Here is an 18,844-nt window from a genome sequence, read left to right as displayed (position 1 = left end):
ATGTGTGTGTATGTGTGTGTGTGTGTGTATGTGTGTGTATGTGTGTGTATGTGTGTGTATGTGTATGTGTGTGTATAAGATCAGCTGGTACAACTCACAACAAACTGCGCAGTTAAACTTCCTTCTATTGTCTTACATTTTTCCAGCAGTTTTCACTGAAGAAAAAAGTTGGTAAAACACTGAGTACACATTGTTGAAGCTCGACCTTCATGGTGGTGCTGACTCTGGACACTATATTGTGACCTACTGACTCTGGACACTATATTGTGACCTACTGACTCTGGACACTATATTGTGACCTACTGACTCTGGACACTATATTGTGACCTACTGACTCTGGACACTATATTGTGACCTACTGACTCTGGACACTATATTGTGAGCTACTGACTCTGGACACTATATTGTGACCTACTGACTCTGGATACTATATTGTGACCTACTGACTCTGGATACTATATTGTGACCTACTGACTCTGGATACTATATTGTGACCTACTGACTCTGGACACTATATTGTGACCTACTGACTCTGTGTGACCTACTGACTCTGGATACTATATTGTGACCTACTGACTCTGGATACTATATTGTGAGCTACTGACTCTGGACACTATATTGTGACCTACTGACTCTGGACACTATATTGTGACCTACTGACTCTGGACACTATATTGTGAGCTACTGACTCTGGACACTATATTGTGACCTACTGACTCTGGACACTATATTGTGACCTACTGACTCTGGACACTATATTGTGACCTACTGACTCTGGACACTATATTGTGACCTACTGACTCTGGACACTGTATTGTGAGCTACTGACTCTGGACACTGTATTGTGAGCTACTGACTCTGGACACTATATTGTGAGCTACTGACTCTGGACACTGTATAGTGAGCTACTGACTCTGGACACTGTATTGTGAGCTACTGACTCTGGACACTGTATTGTGAGCTACTGACTCTGGACACTGTATTGTGAGCTACTGACTCTGGACACTATATTGTGAGCTACTGACTCTGGACACTATATTGTGAGCTACTGACTCTGGACACTATATTGTGAGCTACTGACTCTGGACACTATATTGTGAGCTACTGACTCTGGACACTGTATAGTGAGCTACTGACTCTGGACACTATATAGTGAGCTACTGACTCTGGACACTATATTGTGAGCTGCTGACTCTGGATACTGTATTGTGAGCTACTGACTCTGGATACTGTATTGTGAGCTACTGACTCTGGATACTGTATTGTGAGCTACTGACTCTGGATACTGTATTGTGAGCTACTGACTCTGGATACTATATTGTGAGCTACTGACTCTGGACACTATATTGTGAGCTACTGACTCTGGACACTATACTGTGAGCTACTGACTCTGGACACTATACTGTGAGCTACTGACTCTGGACACTATACTGTGACCTACTGACTCTGGACACTATACTGTGACCTGACTCTGGACACTATACTGTGACCTGACTCTGGACACTATACTGTGACCTGACTCTGGACACTATACTGTGACCTGACTCTGGACACTATACTGTGACCTGACTCTGGACACTATACTGTGACCTGACTCTGGACACTATACTGTGACCTGACTCTGGACACTATACTGTGACCTGACTCTGGACACTATACTGTGACCTGACTCTGGACACTGTATTGTGACCTGACTCTGGACACTGTATTGTGACCTACTGACTCTGGACACTGTATTGTGACCTACTGACTCTGGACACTGTATTGTGACCTACTGACTCTGGACACTGTATTGTGACCTACTGACTCTGGACACTGTATTGTGACCTACTGACTCTGGACACTGTATTGTGAGCTACTGACTCTGGACACTGTATTGTGAGCTACTGACTCTGGACACTATATTGTGAGCTACTGACTCTGGACACTATATTGTGAGCTACTGACTCTGGACACTGTATAGTGAGCTGCTGACTCTGGACACTGTATAGTGAGCTGCTGACTCTGGACACTGTATTGTGAGCTGCTGACTCTGGACACTGTATTGTGAGCTGCTGAGTCTGGACACTGTATTGTGAGCTACTGACTCTGGACACTGTATTGTGAGCTACTGACTCTGGATACTATACTGTGAGCTACTGACTCTGGACACTATACTGTGAGCTACTGACTCTGGACACTATACTGTGACCTACTGACTCTGGACACTATACTGTGACCTACTGACTCTGGACACTATACTGTGACCTGACTCTGGACACTATACTGTGACCTGACTCTGGACACTATACTGTGACCTGACTCTGGACACTATACTGTGACCTGACTCTGGACACTATACTGTGACCTGACTCTGGACACTATACTGTGACCTGACTCTGGACACTATACTGTGACCTGACTCTGGACACTATACTGTGACCTGACTCTGGACACTATACTGTGACCTACTGACTCTGGACACTGTATTGTGACCTACTGACTCTGGACACTGTATTGTGACCTACTGACTCTGGACACTGTATTGTGACCTACTGACTCTGGACACTGTATTGTGACCTACTGACTCTGGACACTGTATTGTGAGCTACTGACTCTGGACACTGTATTGTGAGCTACTGACTCTGGACACTGTATTGTGAGCTACTGACTCTGGACACTGTATTGTGAGCTACTGACTCTGGACACTGTATTGTGAGCTACTGACTCTGGACACTGTATTGTGAGCTACTGACTCTGGACACTGTATTGTGAGCTACTGACTCTGAGTATTGTGAGCTACTGACTCTGGACACTGTATTGTGATACTGTCTGACACTGTATTGTGAGCTACTGACTCTGGACACTATATTGTGAGCTACTACTCTGGACACTATATTGTGAGCTACTGACTCTGGACACTACTACTGACTCTGTGTGAGCTACTGACTCTGGACACTATATTGTGAGCTACTGACTCTGGACACTATATTGTGAGCTACTGACTCTGGACACTATATTGTGAGCTACTGACTCTGGACACTATATTGTGAGCTACTGACTCTGGACACTACTATATTGTGAGCTACTGACTCTGGACACTATATTGTGAGCTACTGACTCTGGACACTATATTGTGAGCTACTGACTCTGGACACTATATTGTGAGCTACTGACTCTGGACACTATATTGTGAGCTACTGACTCTGGACACTATATTGTGAGCTACTGACTCTGGACACTATATTGTGAGCTACTGACTCTGGACACTATATTGTGAGCTACTGACTCTGGACACTATATTGTGAGCTACTGACTCTGGACACTATATTGTGAGCTACTGACTCTGGACACTATATAGTGAGCTACTGACTCTGGACTATATTGTGAGCTGACTCTGCACACTATCTTGTTAGCTACTGACTCTGGACACTATATTGTGAGCTACTGACTCTGGACACTATATTGTGAGCTACTGACTCTGGACACTATATTGTGAGCTACTGACTCTGGACACTATATTGTGAGCTACTGACTCTGGATACTATATTGTGAGCTACTGACTCTGGACACTATATTGTGAGCTACTACTGACTATATATTGTGAGCTACTGACTCTGGACACTATATTGTGAGCTACTGTGAGCTACTGACTCTGGACACTATATAGTGAGCTACTGACTCTGGACACTATATTGTGAGCTGCTGACTCTGACTACTGACTCTGGACACTATATTGTGAGCTACTGACTCTGGACACTATACTGTGAGCTACTGACTCTGGACACTATACTGTGTGCTACTGACTCTGGACACTTTTGTGAGCTACTGACTCTGGACACTATATTGTGAGCTACTGACTCTGGATACTATATTGTGAGCTACTGACTCTGGATACTGTATCGTGAGCTACTGACTCTGGATACTGTATCGTGAGCTACTGACTCTGGATACTGTATCGTGAGCTACTGACTCTGGATACTGTATCGTGAGCTACTGACTCTGGATACTGTATCGTGAGCTACTGACTCTGGATACTGTATCGTGAGCTACTGACTCTGGATACTGTATCGTGAGCTACTGACTCTGGATACTGTATCGTGAGCTACTGACTCTGGATACTGTATCGTGAGCTTGACTCTGGATACTGTATCGTGAGCTACTGACTCTGGATACTGTATCGTGAGCTACTGACTCTGGATACTGTATCGTGAGCTACTGACTCTGGATACTGTATCGTGAGCTACTGACTCTGGATACTGTATCGTGAGCTACTGACTCTGGATACTGTATCGTGAGCTACTGACTCTGGATACTGTATCGTGAGCTACTGACTCTGGATACTGTATCGTGAGCTACTGACTCTGGATACTGTATTGTGAGCTACTGACTCTGGATACTATATTGTGAGCTATCGACTCTGGATACTATATTGTGAGCTACCGACTCTGGACACTATATTGTGAGCTACCGACTCTGGACACTATATTGTGAGCTACCGACTCTGGACACTATATTGTGAGCTACTGACTCTGGACACTATATTGTGAGCTACTGACTCTGGACACTATATTGTGAGCTGACTCAGGACACTATATTGTGAGCTACTGACTCTGGACACTATTTTGTGAGCTACTGACTCTGGACACAATTTTGTGAGCTGACTCTGGACACTATATTGTGAGCTACTGACTCTGGACACTATTGTGAGCTACTGACTCTGGATACTCTATTGTGAGCTACTGACTCTGGATACTATATTTTGAGCTACTGACTCTGGATACTATATTGTGAGCTACTGACTCTGGATACTATATTGTGAGCTACTGACTCTGGATACTATATTGTGAGCTACTGACTCTGGATACTATATTGTGAGCTACTGACTCTGGATACTATATTGTGAGCTACTGACTCTGGATACTATATTGTGAGCTACTGACTCTGGATACTATATTGTGAGCTACTGACTCTGGATACTATATTGTGAGCTACCGACTCTGGATACTATATTGTGAGCTACTGACTCTGGATACTATATTGTGAGCTACCGACTCTGGATACTATATTGTGAGCTACTGACTCTGGATACTATATTGTGAGCTGCTGACTCTGGATACTATACTGTGAGGTACTAACGGAAGGATACCATTCTTTGAGCGAGTTAACAGAAAACAGTAGGTACTTTGTGTTGAATTAACGGAAGGATAGTAATGTTATGATGATTGGTGTCGTCTCTGGCAGTCAAGTGTTGGTCACCACTGTGGGTCGCGGCACCTCCAGCACATAACGGAACACCCACTCAAGGACACCAGCTGCCCAAGTAATCGTTGGTGGGTATGGGTGGTGCAGGAAGAAGTGTAGGTGGTAGGTGGTGCAGGTGTTGGTTTGGGTGGTGAAAAAAGGGCTAGGGTAGGTGGTGCAAGACAGATGGTGTATATTAATTATTCAGGAGTAGTAGAGGCTATGAAGGCCAGCAGGCCGAGGACAGCAACAGCCTTGCTGAACATGCAATCAGTCGAGGAAATCTGGCCTAATGTCGAACTGCAAGACTAGGAGGAATCTCGGAACTTTTCACTAGTATATACAGACTAGGGTTAACTTACTGTGTAAATGGTTAGATGTGGAAGGATTGCATGCCACACTCACCAACAGCCTGACTGACCAAACAAGGGTTGCAGGCAGTAACCAAACATCTCACTAAGTCGACTGGAAAACTCATCTATCACTTCAAAAGCAGTAAAAAAATATAAAAACACTGAATAATTTCACTGGGCGGCTAACATTTACTATGTTCACTATCAGTCCTCAAGATTCCCCCTGAAAAACTGTTAGGGGGGATCTGTTGGTAATTCCCCTTATATCTGAGGGAAGTGTTAAAAGGTCTTGAACCCCCTTATGTTTATAAAGTATTCTGCACCATCTACCAAGCTTCTCATTTTGTGACTAGTTAATGGTCACAACTCGGACCGAAACGTCGTCATACGCTTCATTCTCGTATGTGCGGGTTATCTGTATTATTCCAGTCACGGTATTGTATATATTTATCTTAGTCTCGTAAATTTACATGCATAAATGGAACCGATCCATCCAAGATTAAATACTTCCATTTCTTGTTTTTCATCCGAATTGCGTATATTTATGGGCTAGTGTAAGTTATCAATTATTATTATTATAATCATAAAAGGAAGTTATCAATAATTCTGATGCTCAACAGTTGCTGGAGGTGAAAGTTCCGTGTACATTCTCCTGATAAACAATATTACCTGCCTTAAATGGTGCTCTTCGTGTAGGGTTAACATGAAGTTGCCAAGATACAACTCTCACTACTGGCAGCATTCCAATATAATAGACACCTGGAAGCTGACCTGGAGAAGTGTCTAGCTGGCGTCTCCATCAACGTTGGCGAGGTGAAGGAGAGTCAAATCTGCGTCTCCGTCAATACTGGTGAGCTGAATGAGACTGATATTATCATCTTGGGTCTCCACCAACATTGGTGAGCTGAATGCGACTGATAAATCTTGCATCTACACCAATCGTGTTGAGATAAAGGAAGAAATGAAGCTTGCCCCTCCACCAACGTTGACGAGCTTTAGTGAAGCAGTGAGAGGAAAGATTTCATCCTCAACACGGGTGAGCTGTAGGAGAGTATAATGTACATCTCGTCCCGTTTCCCTGCTGTTGTACCAATGTCGTTTCCGGTGCTGCCAGCAATATCGTCCACATTGCTCTCACCAATATCATTTCTGCCACTGCCACCACTGTTACTGCCACCAATGTTGTTCCCACTGCTGTCACCAATCGTACTCCCGCCACTGATATATAAATTAAAACACAAAATGCACCAAAACAGTAATGGGGAAACCTGGCCGTATGGAGAGAGAGAGAGAGAGAGAGAGAGAGAGAGAGAGAGAGAGAGAGAGAGAGAAAGGACTGGTGGGCTCGGGACTTCAGACATGAAAGTGGATTTAAAAGGCCAGAGGACGGGTGGGCAGTGGTGGTCGGGGTAACGGGACACCCAGCGAAGGACGACCAGCCTTTAGAGGGGTGCGGCCGGTGGGGGGGAAGGAGGGGGTCATGGGGCACACGAGACGATGTGTTGGGGGTGGGGGGGGGAGGTGAAAGATGTGGTATGGGTGAGGCGTGACGATGAGCCAGGTGGACGTGAGGATGGGACAAGCAGACACTGGTGACGGTGTGACGTACAGAGAGGGAAGTACATACCAGCAGGTAGACACCAGCGGCTGCTGGAAGGTCATGTCCACGGTGCTAGGAAGAGGTACTGGCGGAGAGTGAGCTAGTCTGGCGTAGACCGTCAGGAAAAGGAGAAAAATGAGGCAGGCTGAGGTAGAGGGGATATGCGGTAAGTTGAGGCAGTGGCGAAATGCGGTAAGTTGAGGTAGTGGGGAAATGCGGTAAGTTGAGGTAGTGGGGATATGCGGTAAGTTGAGGTAGAGGGGATATGCGGTAAGTTGAGGTAGAGGGGATATGCGGTAAGTTGAGGTAGAGGGGAAATGCGATAAGGCGAGGTAGAGGGGAAATGCGGTAAGTTGAGGTAGAGGGGAAATGCGGTAAGTTGAGGTAGAGGGGAAATGCGGTAAGCTGAGGTAGAGGGGAAATGCGGTAAGTTGAGGTAGAGGGGAAATGCGGTAAGTTGAGGTAGTGGGGAAATGCGGTAAGCTGAGGTAGAGGGGAAATGCGGTAAGTTGAGGTAGAGGGTAAATGCGGTAAGTTGAGGTAGAGGGTAAATGCGTTAAGTTGAGGTAGAGGGGAAATGCGTTAAGTTGAGGTAGAGGGGAAATGCGGTAAGCTGAGGTAGAGGGGAAATGCGGTAAGTTGAGGTAGAGGGGAAATGCGGTAAGTTGAGGTAGAGGGGAAATGCGGTAAGTTGAGGTAGAGGGGAAATGCGGTAAGCTGAGGTAGAGGGGAAATGCGGTAAGTTGAGGTAGAGGGGATATGCGGTAAGTTGAGGTAGTGGGGAAATGCGGTAAGTTGAGGTTGTGGGGAAATGCGGTAAGTTGAGGTAGAGGGGATATGCGGTAAGATTAGGAAGTGGGTAAGCTGAGGTAGATGCGGTAAGTTGAGGTAGAGTAGTGAGGTAGAAAATGCGGTAAGTTGAGGTAGAGGGTAAATGCGGTAAGTTGAGGTAGTGGGAAAATGCGGTAAGTTGAGGTAGAGGGGAAATGCGGTAAGTTGAGGTAGAGGGGAAATGCGGTAAGTTGAGGTAGAGGGGAAATGCGGTAAGCTGAGGTAGAGGGGAAATGCGGTAAGTTGAGGTAGAGGGGAAATGCGGTAAGCTGAGGTACCTGGAGGCTACCTGGAGGGCATTCCGAGGATCAACGCCCCCGCGGCCTGGTCCACGCCCAGGCCTCCCGGTAGATTAGGGCCTGATCAACGAGGCTGTTACTACTGGTCGCACACAATCCAACGTACGAACTACAGCCTGGCTGATCCGGCACCGTCTTTAGGTATCTGTCCAGCTCCCTTTTGAAGACAACCAGTGGTCTTCCCGTAATGCCCCTTATTGCTGGTGGGAGGCTGTTTGAACAGTCTTAGGCCCCGGACACTTATTGCGTTTTCTCGTAGTGTACCAGTGATGCCCCTACTTTTCACTGAGGTAGACGGGAAATGCAGTAGGCTGAGGCTGAAATAGGAAATGTGGTAGGTTGAAGTTGAGGAATAGAATAAAATGAGAGTATTATGTGACACCACGACCTATCCTTTCCGACACCTCACTTCCTCTACCACCTCTCACTCTTCTTTCCCTCACTCTCACTACCATTATTTCCCTCTCTTACACATGCATCACCCTCCCTCAATACCCCATACATCACCATCATTGTAACAGACACATGAAATATAAGCAACTGTCTATCCACCAAATGTGTTTACCGTTAACTTGCCAGAACAGATTTTGCCGACGAAGCGACTAGTGAGAATACGGATACACGCAAGATCCAGGAACTAGACACTAAAGGAGTTGATATTTACATGATGGAGTGAATGAGTGAATGATGGTGAAAGTTTTTCTTTTACGGGCCACTTGGCCTTGATGGGAAAATGCCGATGTGTTAATAGAACAAATAACAAATAATATTTACAAGTTGAATGTTAGAAGCAATTTGGGATTACCTACCTAAAGGGTATTCCGGGGATCAACGCCCCCGCAGCCCGGTCCATAACCAGGCCTCCCGGTGGATCAGGGTCTGATCAACCAGGCTGTTACTGATGGCCGCACGTAGTCCAACGTACGAACCACAGCCCAGCTGATCCGGTACTGACTTTAGTTATCTGTCCAGCTCCCTCTTGAAGACAGCCAGGAGGTCTATTGGCAATTCCCCTTATGACTGGTGAGAGGCTGTTGAACAGTCTTGGGCCCCTGACACTTATTGTGTTTTCTCTTAGTGTACTAATGGCGCCCCTACTTTTCATTGGGGATATGTTGCATCACCTGCCAAGTCTTTTGCTTTCGTAGGGACTGATTTCTGTGTGCAGATGGACCAGTCCCTCTAGGATTTTCCGGGTGTAGATTATCTCTCTCTCGCATGCGCTCCAGTGAGTACAAGTCAAGCGTTTCGAAGCGTTCCCAGTAGTTGAGGTGTTTGATGGAACTTATATGTGCAGTAAAGGTTCTCTGTACATTCTGTAGAGCTGCAATTTCACCTGCCTTGAATGGAGATGTCAATGTACAGCAGTATTCCAGCCTAGAGAGAACAAGTGATTTAAAAAGGATCATCAAAGGCTTAGCATCACTTGTCTTCAATGTTCTCATTATCCATCCTATCATTTTCCTCGCAGTTGTTATGGTGGCATTGTTGTGATCCTTGAAGGTGAGATCCTCGGGCATTACCACTTCCAGGTCCTTCACACTACTTTTCCGCTCTATTGTGTAACTGAGTTTGCAGTATATTCAGTTCTAGTTATTATTTCCTTCAGTTTCCCATAATTTAGTAATTGGCATTTATCTTCATTGAACATCATATTGTTCTCTGTTGCCCATTGGAAAACTTGGTTTATATCTTCTTGGAGATTTGTCATGTCCTCAGTGAATGACGCTCTCATGCACATCCTAGTATCGTCTGCAAAGGATGATACGGTGATATGGTTTACATTTCTATGTCTGATATGAGGATGAGGAACAGGATAAGGACAAGTACTGTGCCTTGTGGAACAGAGCTCTTCACTATGGCAGTTTCCGATTTAACTTTGTTTACCACTATTCTTCGTGTTTGATTGGTTAGAAAGTTGAAAATCCATCTCCCCACTTTGCCAGTTATTCCTTTAGCACGCATTTTATGCGCTATTGCACCATGATCGCACTTATCGAAGGCTTCTGCAAAATCTGTGTACACTACATCTGCATTCTGTTGGTTTTCCAGTGCATCCAAGACCATATCATAGTGGTCCAGTAGTTGCGAGAGGCAGGAGCGCCCTGCTCTGAATCCATGTTGCGCTGGATTGTTCAATTGTTGGGAATCCAAGTGGTTTGCAATCCTGCTCCTTAGAACTCTTTCCATGATTTTTTTGATGGTTGACGTTAAAGCTATTGGTCTATAGTTCTTAGATATTGCTTTGCTGCCACCTTTATGGAGTGGGGCTATATCCGTTGTTTTCAGTGACTCTGGAATCTCACCTGTGTCTATGCTCCTTCTCCATAGCATACCCAGAGCCCGCGAGAGGGGTTTCTTGCAGTTCTTAATGATCACAGAGTTCCATGAGTCTGGGCCCGGGGCTGAGTGCATGGGCATTTTGTCAATGGGTTTCTCAAAGTCTAATGGAGTTAGGATTGTCAGAAATTTGGCATATACTGACAGGGTTTTGGGGCTCATTCATGAAAAAACTATTTGGATTATCTATCTTTAGACTGATTAGTGGCTCGCTGAACACAGTCATATTGAGATTTCAGTATCTCATTCATTTTTGTTGTCATCTGTGTAGGCTCCATCTTATCTGAGCAGAGACCCTATACTAGATGTGGTTTTTGCCTTATTTTTGGCATATGAAAAGAAACATTTCGAATTTCTTTCAATTTCACTAATTGCTGTTAGCTCCTCTTGTCTCTCCTGGATCCTATACGAGTCCTTTAGCTTAGGCTCAATATTTTCCACTTCCCTGGTTAGCGCTTTCTTCAGCGATTCAGATAATCTAACATTCTTGAGGAGCTCAATGATCCTTCGCCTTCTCCTGTAGAAGGAGCGTCTCTCTCTCTCCAGTTTACTTCTCTTCTTTTTTCTTAGGGGAATATGCTTTGAACATACTTCAGCTACCAGAAAGTTGATCTTTTCAAGGCACTGGTTAGGGTCCATGTTATTTAAAATATCTTCCCAACACGTTTCATTTAGGACTTGGTTTACCTGGTCCCAATTGTTCTTGTTGAAGTTGAATTTGGTAAAGGTACCCTCACAGCTGTATGCACTTTGCTGATCAGGACCCATGTGATCAGAATTAGTTGTTTTTTATATAGTTTTCTTTTTTACTGGGTCCTCATTATTTGTGAAAATAAGGTCAAGTGTGTTCTCCAGTCTGGTTGGCTCCACTATCTGCTGACTTAGGGTGTGTTTATTGCAGAAATTCAACAGCTCATGTGTGTGTGATTTTTCATCTAGGCTGCCTCCAGGGATTATTTCTGCTACATTATTTACTACATTCTTCCATTTTGTATGTCTTAGACTGAAGTCACGAAGTAGCAAGATGTACAAGAAAGGTATACAATACCAATAAGATGAAAGTTAAGAAGTATGGCTGTAACACATTACCCCAGGGTACATGCCACTTCTAATATGCTATGCCACATTTTAATTTAAAACACTTCCATTACGTTTAATCACTATCTTTGAGTAGTTCCACTGACAATTTAGATTCCCTAGGTCTTTCCACTATGTATTGGTATCCTAGTCATTTCATTATAAGTGGTAACTCAAACCTTTGTGTGTACAGGTGTCACATGTCAACACCAGGACGGCTAGACTGCCCCACACTGCTACAATTCACAATTTTTGGTTTATTTCATCACAGGTGTTTTATCACTGTTACGCACTAGTTATCACAAAGGATATACAATATATTATTCAAGATACACTTTTCTTTTCACTGCACTATACTGGGATCGTTGTTTGATCACTCACACAACGCTCTCGCTTCACACGCCTGGGTTCGATTCCCAGCCAGAGTAGAAACATTGGACGTGTTTCTTTCCACCTGTTGTCTATGTTCCCCATCAGTAAAATGGGTACCTGGGTGTTAGTCGACTGGTGTGGGTCGCATCCTGGGACACTGACCTAAGGAGGCCTGGTCACAGACCGGGCCGCGGGGGCGTTGACCCCCGGAACTCTCTCCAGATAAACGGCAGCTAGGCCTACCTGGAGGGCATTCCGGGGATCAACGTCCCCGCGGCCCGGTCCACGACCAGGCCTCCTGGTGGATCAGGGCCTGATCAACGAGGCTGTTACTGCTGGCCGCACGTAATCCAACGTGCGAACAACAGCCCGGCTGATCCGGCAGTGTCTTTAGGTATCTGTCCAGCTCCCTCTTGAAGACAGCCAGGGGTCTTCCCGTAATGCCCCTTATTGCTGGTGGGAGGCTGTTGAACAGTCTTGGGCCCCAGACACTTATTGTGTTTTCTCTTAGTGTACCAGTGACGCCCCTACTTTTCACTAGGGGTATGTTGCATCGCCTGCCAAGTCTTTTGCTTTCGTATGGAGTGATTGCTGTGTGCATATTAGGGACCAGTCCCTCCAGAATCTTCCAGGTGTAGATTATGATATATCTCTCTCGCCTGCGCTCTAGTGAGTACAAGTCAAGTGCTTCCAGGCGCTCCCAGTAGTTAAGGTGTTTGATGGAACTTATACGTGCAGTAAAGGTTCTCTGTACATTCTCTAGCTCTGCAATTTCACCTGCCTTGAATGGGGATGTTAATGTACAGCAGTATTCCAGCCTAGAAAGAATAAGTGATTTAAAAAGGATCATCATTGGCTTAGCATCTCTTGTCTTGAATGTTCTCATTATCCATCCTATCAGTTTCCTCGCAGATGTGATAGTGGCATTGTTGTGATCCTTGAAGGTGAGATCCTCTGGCATTACCACTCCCAGGTCTCTCACATTACTTTTCCTCTCTATTGTGTGATTAGAGTTTGTAGTATACTCAGACTTAGTTATTATTTCCTCCAGTTTTCCATAACTTAGTAGTTGGAATTTGTCTTCATTGAACATCATATTGTTCTCTGTTGCCCATTGGAAAACTTGGTTTACATCTTCTTGGAGGTTAACAGTGTCCTCAATGGATGACACTCTCATGCAGATCCTAGTATCGTCTACAAAAATGATACAGCGCTGTGGTTTACATCTCTGCATATGTCTGATATGAGAATAAGGAACAGGATAGGTGCGAGTACTGTGCCTTGTGGGACAGAGCTCTTCACTATGGCAGCATCTGATTTAACTCTGTTTACCACTACTATTTGTGTGCGATTGGTTAGAAAGTTGAAGATCCATCTGCCTACTTTGCCGGTTATCCCTTTAGCACGCATTTTGTGTGCTATTACACCATGGTCGCACTTGTCAAAGGCTTTTGTAAAGTTTGTGTATACTACATCCGCATTCTGTTTGTTTTTCAGTGCATCTAGGACCATAACATAGTGGTCAAGCAGTTGCGAAAGGCAGGAGCGACCTGCTCTGAAACCATGTTGCCCTGGGTTGTGCAATTTTTGGGAGTCTAGGTGGTTTGCTATCCTGCTTCTTAGAACTCTTTCGAAGATTTTTATGATGTGGGACGGTAATTTTCCTCTTACACTTCCATTTAAATTTATTTCATGCTGATTTTTCAGTGTTAGTAGTATTTCTGTGGTATTTTTCCTACCTAGTCTACTCCCTTCACTACTGTTACCCTTTATGATAGTCCAGGATTTTCCAAATTTACTGCTGCAGTATTCCTCACGTTCTTAAGATTATTTCACCTCTAACTCCCTCATTTATTATCTTTTATGAACCTCCCCTTCCCCTCCCTCATCACTCCTTACACTTAAACTCCTCTCCTGCCCATTATTCTTCACCTTCCCTTCCCTCTTAAACCATCTCTTACCAGGTCGTGTTTCACATTCTCACTCATTATCCCAGGCTTGTCGGTCGGGGAGCTGGGAAAAGTTGTGGGCCTGGCAGGGCTGGTCTGTGCTGACGGCCGCATAGCTTCACTCACCCACCTTGAGTCTCCACTCCCACCGCCACAAATTTTCCACTGAGATCATTTTTGCCCCACTGACGGAATGTACTGAATACATCACAACGCCAGGAGCAGGAAACATATGATGCAAGTACCCCAAAAGGAATCGAAAACGAAAATTTCTGAACCTTTTATGTGGTCCTAGTTTCATAGACGTCATATTTAGAAGGAACAATGTTACCTTAATAATAATTAATATGATAAATTAGACACATGTGCAACACTTGGGTATCTTTAATGAGGAAACGTTTCGCCACACAACGTTTCCTCATTAAAGATACCCAAGTTCTCTGAACCATTCATCTACAATAATTAACATAAATATAATATCTACGTTACACTTGTGGATAATGGCTACTGCTTTCAAGTTGTGAATATTAAGTTATCAAAGAATATTAAATTGCAAAGAAATTTCAAGAACATGAAGAGGTACTGTGGCTATTAGTGTATCTTTCTAGCATTGTACATGATATGCAATACTGACAGCTGATGAGTCGGTTTCTCCAGTCGAATACAAAGATGAATTACAATCCTGGAGACAGCAGAAGACATGGAGTAGTAGTGGTGGTAGTCAGTCCTTCAGCCTAGCTAAAGGACTGACTACCTTAAAGTCCTCTTTTCTTTTCTACCGTTATTTTTTGTATTGGACTAAGAAGCCGCTGTGTGGTGAAACTTATCCTCAACAAAGATTCCCGAATGTTGTACAAGTGTCTCATTTTTCAACTTGTAGGTTTCCTAAACCATTTACCAGATAACAGTAACATAGTCTGGGAAGAGGAAACTGTACTCTCTCTGCTTTGAAAAAAAACACAGAAGAGCTCAGCAATCTTCCTCCGAGTTGATTTCCTCGACGTTGGCCTGAAATATGCTGTTTTTGCACTCGCTTCACTCTCAGGATGGCTGACTGTGCCCAACACCGTCTTAGTGGCAGTATATTCATTCACAGAATGAGTGACACTGCCCAATACTTTCCTTATGAGGGTATGTTCATTCACAGGGCGAGTGTGACGCTGCCCAGTAAACTCCGTCCTTGGGAAAACATCGACATGCGAGAACTCGAGACGATCTCGCTGGGACACTCAGAGTACAAGACCAGCATGATCGCCGGAGGTGAACTAGTAGAGAGGTCGCAGTGGGTTACGCTCGTGACCTGACTGTGACCTGTGAATCAAAGTCCTGGGTTGATAATGAATATGCTTCTCTTGGTATAAGTCAAGCAAACACACACACACACACACACACACACACACACACACACACACACACATACAGGACAGGAAGACAGGAGGGTCAGGGTAGACATAACAACATACAAAATAATGCGTGGAACAGACAAGGTGGACAGAGACAGGATGTTCCAGAGATGGGACACAGAAACAGGGGGTCACAATTGGAAGCTGAAGGCTCAGACGAGTCACAGGGATGTTAGGAAGTAGGTTCTTCAGTCAAAGAGTCGTCAGGAAGTGGAATAGCCTAGCAAGTGATGTAGTGGAGGCAGGAACCACACATAGCTTTAAGACGAGGTATGACAAAGCTCAGGAAGCAGAGAGAGGACCTAGTAGCGATGAGTGAAGAGGCGGGGCCAGGGGCCGAGTATCGACCCCTGCAATCACAATTAGGCGAGTACACACACACACACACACACACACACACACACACACACAATAGACCTAACGACACTGGAAGACATGAGGGAGAGGGTTGACATGATAACATATAAGATACTGCGAGGAATTGACAAGGTGGACAAAGACAGGATGTTCCAGAGCGAGGGATGTTAGGAAGTATTTCTTCAGTCATTGAGTTGTCAGAAATTAGAATAGTCTGGGAAGTGATGTAGTGGAGGCAGGTACCATACATAGCCTTAAGAAAAGGTATGATAAAGCTCATGAAGCAGGGAGAGAGTGGACCTAATAGCGATCAGTGAAGAGGCGGGGCCAGGAGCTGTGACTCGATCCCTGTAACCACAATTAGGTGAGGACACGGACACACACACACACACACACACACACACACACACACACACACACACACACACACACGATAAAGGTCTTGGAGCAGGGAGTGTGTGGACCTATCAGCGACCAGCGAAGAGGAGGGGCCAGCTGTGACTCGACCCCTGCAACCAGGCCCGTGACCTGGTGGCAGGGTAAGTGTCCGGGTTAGATTCCCGGCAAAGGGTGCAAACACTAAGCGTGTTTCCTTACACCGGTTGTCCATGTTCATCCATCAATTAAAATGGGTACCTGAATGTTAATCGACATGTGTGGGTCGCATCCTGGGACAAGTGACCTAATTTGCACGAAATGCTCTGCATAACGAGCGGATTTCTATGTAGTAGTATGTCACTGATGTCAGCTAGGTCTGTATACCTTGTACATGTATTTGTAGAAATAAAATTATTATTATTATTATTATTATTATTATTATTATTATTATTATAAGTGTTGCATGTGTCTTTCATCACCCCATCACCATGGTAAGGTGGGCCAGAGTCGGAAACAAAGGAAAGGGAGCAAAGCAATCTTAAATTCTACTGGGAAAGGTCTCTAGGAAAATGGGAGGGATGGAAAGAGGAAGAGAATGTGCTCTCATTGATAGAAGATTGACATGTTATGTATAGGACAAAACTGCAGTTTCAAGAGCAGGTATGACAAGGCCCAAGAGAAGCGAAAGCAACTACTTTGGCGAATAGCCGTTCGAGAGTCGAGTCCGGGAGCTGTGGCTTGTCTGTTACAAACACAACAATGCGAGTATACACAAACAAGAGTGCGTGAAGGTGGACCAGGTTTTGTTCCCCTGAACTATTCAGGTCTCGCGGCGCCTGTGTTGAATGCAGGAAAATGTCAGGAGTAGCCTTTGATGGTCACCTTTCAAGCGTACACGCACTCACGCACACATGTGCAAACCTACAAGCTCGTGTGCACATACGAGAGTAGAGTCTCATGCACGCAAACCTACACACACGTTCACACACTAGTCACGACTATCCAAAAGGCGGGGCTAGGAGCTGCAACCACAAATACTAAGCACACATAAGGATGCAAGCGAACGAGTGAAACTGACTCCATCAACCATCTAACACCAGAAGTGAGGTGTCCAGGAAGTCAGAAACAACTCACGGTGTGGCATGGTGCAGAAGGCTCCAGGTCGTGGTAGTCGTGGTGGAGAGTCGTACCTGTGGAGATAACACTGCATAAATGAGGTGTAATCTACCTGAACCTCGTCATGGCCCGCACAATGCGAGTTTACCTAACTGTAACAAAAATGGAGGTGATGCATCTGAACTAGTTGGTACCCACCATAATTATAGCACAGCCGCCTCTGCAACGCTCCTCCCACCATCTGCAACGACTTTTCGTAACTGAACGCTGCCGTCAAATTCAGGAAGAATCAGTATTTTACACAGTTATATAAATTCATACAATGATTAGTGCCGTTAGATGTTTTAGTCATATGAAAATGGTGCATAATGTAGATTCATCCTAATATAACCGAATAAAGTCCAGTACCTGTAATATATCAAGTACGTCTTTGATGAATCATAACACCGCGAATTCCTTAAATTTGAACAAAATGATATCAAAACATAATAAAGCTGAATGGCACATTATCCACGATGCATGCCACTTGGCTATGTTTACCACGGTTTACTATTGTGGAGTGAGGAAGTCGACAGAGGTAACCAGAGAATGGTTTAGTAAGTCCAGAAACAAGATCCACCCACCACAGAAAACGGAGGCGGACCATAACACATCAAAGGCCTTCTGTCGCGTCTCAGCCTCCACAGTGTAATATAAACATCCCAATAAATAAGTTTATTTAGGTACAATTACGCATGCGTACAACTGCACAAGTTTTTTCCTGATTACAACTGTCTTCCATAGTAACATGTGGAAAGGTGAAAATAAGTCACCTAGACATTCTTGGGGGTTATCCTAGGTAATTTACACGTGATAAGTGTACTTATGCGTGCATGTGTCTTAATTCCCACCCAACCACACCCATATACCTGTCCAATCTATTTTTGAAACTACCTGAGGCACTCGTCTCACTGAGGCTACCTGGGAGCTTGTTCCACTCATCAACAACTCTATTGCCAAACCCACCAGTACTCACAATCTCCAACAGTAGCCAGTGCTCAAGACTTTAGAAATAATAAATAGCTTCAAAGAGGAAGAATTCTTATCGGTCAATTACTATGTAAACAAATCCTGAAGGAGCATCGTGTGAGAAAACTCTTTAAAGCCTCGGGAGAGCTTTAGTAAAATTTAAGGTGATGCAGCGAAGCCAACTGTTGTAATAAACAAGGTGATCTTTGTATACAGCATCTCTACTGCTAATACCCTACATAAACAAGTAAGAGAACAAAGACTATCTTGATCTACAAATGCACTAAACATTAGTACCATCCAGAGAATGTGTCAGTATACTAAATTCCCCTATACGTATACTTGTGTAGTATATTGTAGATCGTATCAGCCATGTATATATTTAGGCTCCCTTTCAGTAGGCTCAGTGACTCGCATGTGTGACGTCACGTGATGCCGTTGTGAGCGCTGCGCGCTCGTCCTCTCCCTCAGTTCTCCATGCTTAGGCCTACAGGCAATACCGGGCAGGCTGGGCCTCTCCCCTTCTCACACTGTGCAA

The 18,844-nt window shown here is 44.6% G+C and overlaps 1 protein-coding gene across 1 annotated transcript in view; it reads right to left on the bottom strand.

Annotated features, from left to right (window-relative positions):
* The window catches only part of LOC128689428 (uro-adherence factor A), an 828,046-nt gene that overhangs the window by 274,400 nt on the left and 534,802 nt on the right, over positions 1-18,844 (bottom strand). Inside the window, exon 2 of the mRNA XM_053777700.2 lies at positions 17,317-17,372. The gene's annotated coding sequence lies outside the window, so the exon portion shown is untranslated. The remainder of the gene's footprint in view (positions 1-17,316; positions 17,373-18,844) is intronic.

The sequence above is a fragment of the Cherax quadricarinatus genome, chromosome 18 (assembly GCF_038502225.1).
Source record: "Cherax quadricarinatus isolate ZL_2023a chromosome 18, ASM3850222v1, whole genome shotgun sequence".
Taxonomy (NCBI): Eukaryota; Metazoa; Arthropoda; class Malacostraca; order Decapoda; family Parastacidae; genus Cherax; species Cherax quadricarinatus.
The sequence above is the reverse complement of the archived record's forward strand: the minus strand, read 5'-3'. Positions and strand labels throughout refer to the sequence as shown.